We start from the raw sequence: 4,922 nt of genomic DNA on the forward strand, positions 1-4,922 counted from the left end.
CTCCGGACTACATATTTATGACCGGACTTCTATATTTTGGGATCTGCACTTCGATATAAGAAACAACAGTAATAGGGTAGATAACTGGACATGGGACACTTTTATGGCAGGAACAGAGAGGGGCTAAACCCTTGTTTGAGGAAAGGATCAAGAGGTCACATATTTCCCATCCTTGGGGAAAGGGAGACACTGCACATGCGCAGAAAGCCTCCTTGAGGGTCAAAAAGAGGGGGCACCACCCCAGAATATGTGATGCTGCCCCGCAGGCCTCTGGGCTGGAATCCATCTTGGAAAAAAGTTGTGCATGCATGTTGGGGAGGGCCCTAGGGCAGGTCAGGTGTGGAAAAGGAAACGAGATAATTGGCCAAAGGTAAACAAAGACCTGGAAGAACTGCCCTATGTAAATGACTTCACCGCCTCTTTACTGCGCTCCCCCTCACTAGTGAGGATGCCCACACCCTTTCTCTGCAGGTGCTTCCATCTTCATTAGAAGGAAGGTGCTTCCTTCTGCCTTCTGCAAGGCAGAAGGTATCTCTGCCTTGCTTCCATCTTCATTAAACAAACTGTTTCTCTGTGTGCTCTCCCACTTGTTGTGCTATGTCTCTAATAATAAAGTTTGTACCTGTTTTTACAGTTTATGCCTCTGTGAGAAATGTATTTTTCAATGGGGGCAAGAGCCAGGGGGTCTGGTGGCTAGGATTCCTGGTTTTCATCCAGGCTACCCAGGTTCAATTCCTGGGCAGGGAATTAAGATCTCGCTTCACGCCACTTCTCACTGCTGCCTCTCCAAGATCAGGGAGACCAGACTGTCCTAGCACATTGTCACATCCCCCTCTCACTTTCTGCTGCAGAAGACTCATTAGCATATAATTAATTCATCTTGCATTTCATGGAAATGAAGCCAAGGTGGGAAGTGGGGAGGCAGAAACAAAAGGGCCCAGGAGAGGGCCCTTTTTCTCCACCCAGAAGAGGAGAAATTGCTGGGGCTAGGTCGGCCAGGGTGACAGGACTGGAACTTTGGCCTCAGCCACATGAGGTGTGAGTCCCACCTCCACCATTAATAATTCACTGTGACCACTGGCAAGTCACTGAACTCTCTGAGTCTTGGTTTGCACATCTCTAAGGTAGAACTTTTAATAACTGCCTGCCTTACACAGCTGCTGAGAATAAACAAGATAATGTCAGTATCTGGTATAGTATATGGTATTGATATCTGATACATAAGGAGTACCCAATAAATGGTAGCTTTTATTACCACTGGAAGGCTTCAAAACAATGAATGAGGCCACCTTTATCTTATTTCAGAGAGCATCACATTACCTCATCATGTCAACAATTCTAACCTAAAAGTCCACTGGAGCTTGCTGAGGATTTGGAGGGCCTCACAGATATACCTTGCAGAGAGATACAGGCCATTTCCACAACTACACATGAGGGACTTGGCCTCAGACCTTGAACTCACTGACTTTTAAAACTAATTGCTATTAGCTAGATTGTGTTCCCTATAACATTTGTAGTGGTCTAGATTCAAAAGCAAAACAAAAACAAACCACCCACAACTAAAAAAGAAATGGGTATTTTCTGGGCTCTGCAAGTGTGACACAGAGAATGGGGGCTGTGTTCCAACCATACAGATTCCAGGGTCTGTCTCCTCCTAGGTAGTCTACATGGGGATGGCTTTCTGGTGCAAAGGAAAGTTGATGGCAAGATTTGAACAAAAGCAGAATGTAGGGCTTAGAATTAAATAATGCATTAAGAAAATAAGCTCTGTCTGAGAACTAATTCAACTATGACCTGGGCTTTACCAGTTCACCAGCCAGTGTTTCTCAACCTTGGCTGTGCATCTGAATGTACTGGAGAACTCTAAAAAATAGTGATTTCATGCACTCTTCCCCAGCCAGGTAAATTAGTTGGGGGTAAACTCTGAGCATCTTTATGTTGTAGAAGTTGAGAACTACCGCTCCTGGAGGGTCAGTGTGCCCACCTGCTTCCCAGCTCCTCCTGTCAGAGCCTGAGCTCTGAAGGCCTAGTCAGTGGCCCTGTTGGTTCTTCTGGGAAGTATGAAAACTTAGAGTCAAAATCACACAAAGTGGAGAAATCACATGAGACTAATGTCCAAAAGAGATCATCACAGGGGAGCTGGAGGCCTAGCGGGACAAATTCTAGATTCCCGAACTACAGCAGTGGTTCTCACCCTGGCCACCCACTAGAATCACCTATGGAGCACTAAAAATGATAGTGCCTGGTTCCACCTCCAGAGGTTCTGACTGAGTTGGTTTGGCATAGTGCCAGGGCTGCCAATTTTTAAAAGCTTCCCAGGTAATTCCAATGAGCAGCCATGGTTGAGAACCCCAGGTCCAGAATGTCCTTGGCCTCTATTTCTTTGTCCCTGGAATAAATTTACAAAGGACTGCAGAAGGTTGGACAGGGAAAGAACAAGCTTCCTCCTCTATGGAAATAGTACACATTTCAGAAGACAGGAAGTTAGTTGTGGTCGTAAGAGCCAGTCTTTACCAGGAATGTGAGTGACCAAGTTCAGTTAAAGTCACAGCTCCAGACAAAAAGCCTAAACAGCGAGGGCAAGACTGGTAGCAATTGTGGAGGGCCCTGCCATTCGCTTAGTGGCTTTCATGCCCTGCCGTACGTCCCAGAGGGTGTCCTGGAGAAGGGAATCTCAGGGAGGAAGCGAATAGGTCAGAGCGGCACTGGGCAGCATGCTCTGTTGGACTGCCTTCTTGCCTTGGTCTCAGAAAAACTCCAATCCTGGGCTTCCCTCTCCCTTGGACACTTTAGGGTCCTTGTGGGGGATGGGATCACTCCCCTCACCAAGTCTGGGGGTTCCATGGGAGTTGGCAGGGCAAGGGAAGAAGGGAAGGTTGGGTTGGACTTTGAAAGCCAAGTTGTCTGGCAGAAGTCGTCGGGGTGTTGGTTTAAACCTTGGAATATCACTTGGCTGGGGTGTTGGAAATCCAAGGAGCTCTTCTTCTCTGGTGTTCCAGTATCTCTTTCAGAATCCTCTATGACCAATGATGCTGATTGGTTACAGAAAAGGAAAAAAATTCAAGGAGTGGGCTAGAACAATGAGAAGAAATTTCTTCTATGAGAAGAAATTTGCATCATAGTGTTTGGTTTGTGTTTACTTCCTATGGAAGCTTCTATTGAGGTTATCAACAATTCTGGGGGAAATGATTATGGACAGAATGATCATTACAATGATCACTACACTTCTTTTTTTTTTTAAGTAACAAATTGCTTCTATTGCTGAGAAAATCTCAAACATTCTGAATTGAATTCTTAAAATGTATGCCAGTGTGCTCTCAGAGAAATATAGTGTGAGCCACTTATGTAATTAAAAAAAAAAATTTAGTAGTCACATTGAAAAATATATAAAGGCACAGTTGAAGTTCATTTTAATAATATGTTTTACATAACTCAATATACCCAAAATACAGCATTTCAATATACAATCAATATATACATTTCATTAATGCAGTATTGGAAATAACACACGTGCCCAGCACATGCACCACAATACAACAGTACCCAACAGGATGTAATGTTAAGGTGAAATGTAGTCCGACCAAAACTGTACATTCCTTCAGTTTTTATATTAAAATTAAAAATTCACTGCAGTGATGCGTTTCTTAGGACACCTTTGGATCTTCTGTGAAAATAAATCGATTCTGAGCAGCCACATTTTGGTCAGTGATCAACAGTATACAATGAACACTCTGCATTAGGATTTGTGGAATTGGGTAAAACTACCAGAGAACTGCTTGAGAACCTAGCATACAAATCAAGAACACTCATGAAACTGCCCAGGCCATTAAGGGTATGCATCTCCAAAAAGCCACCAAGTATCTGAAGGATGTCACTTTACAGAAGCAATGTGTGCCATTCCGCCGTTACAATGGTAGAGTTGGTAAGTGGTCCCAGGCCCAACAGTGGTGCTGGACACAGGGTTGGTGGCACAAAAAAAGTGCTGAATTTTTACTGGACAATGCTCAAAAATGCAGAGAGTAATGCTGAACTTAAGGGCTTAGATGAAGATCCTCTGGTCACTGAGCACATCCAGGTGAACAAAGCCCCCAGGATGTGCCACAGGACTTAGAGAGCTCACAGTCAGATCAACCCATACATGAGCTCTCCCTGACACGTTGAGATGATCCTCACTGAAAAAGAACAGTTTGTTCCTAAAGCAGAGAGGAGGTTGCACAGAAGAAAAAGATATCCCAGAAGAAACTGCAGAAACAAAAACTTACAGCACAGGAATAAATTCCACAAAAAATAAATGCAAATAAAAATTTTTAAAAAAATTCGGTCCTTCAGTCATACTAGCCACATTTCAAGTACTCAATAGCCACCTGCAGCTAGTGGCTACCATATTAGATAGTACAGGTCTACACTAAGACCCATAATCCATTTTCTCGTTCGCAAGTTTAATGCTGTCGTCATCACTGTCATCATCACCACCACCACAAGGGCTTACTGAGCATGTAAGTGCCAGGCATTGTGCCAGGTTCCTTTGTGAGGGATGACATTCTCTGGGATTAGACTCACTGGATTTGCACACTGGCTCTTCCATGTACTGTCTGTGTTACCTGGAGCAAGCAACCTCAACTTCTTCGCCTGTAAGATGGGGACAGTAATGGCAGCGCCTTCTGAGGGCTGTTGTGAGGAAGACAAGGCCATGCTGGGCCGGGAGTCAGCTCCTGATAAATGATAAGGAGCTCTGACTCATTTTCTTGCTTGAGGGGACCTACCACGGCTGAGATAATGTTTAGGCCCTATCTCAATGCAGGGACGCATCTCTTCCTCATGAGGGTCTTACCTCTCCCTGGAAGCGTATGTCCCGAAGCACCAGAAGCAGCCACCACAACTGACTTCTCAAAGTCAGTGGCCTGAGTGTAGGTGGACAAAGG

General features: G+C 44.7%; 1 non-coding gene across 1 annotated transcript; it reads left to right on the plus strand.

The window, feature by feature from the left end:
• Positions 1 to 3,627: 3,627 nt before the first annotated feature.
• Positions 3,628 to 3,692, plus strand: LOC132518931 (small nucleolar RNA SNORD58). Its single transcript, XR_009540045.1, has one exon. It is a non-coding gene; the product is annotated as a small nucleolar RNA SNORD58 (small nucleolar RNA).
• Positions 3,693 to 4,922: the final 1,230 nt, after the last annotated feature.

This window comes from Lagenorhynchus albirostris, chromosome 3 (assembly GCF_949774975.1).
Source record: "Lagenorhynchus albirostris chromosome 3, mLagAlb1.1, whole genome shotgun sequence".
In the NCBI taxonomy this organism is placed as follows: domain Eukaryota; kingdom Metazoa; phylum Chordata; class Mammalia; order Artiodactyla; family Delphinidae; genus Lagenorhynchus; species Lagenorhynchus albirostris.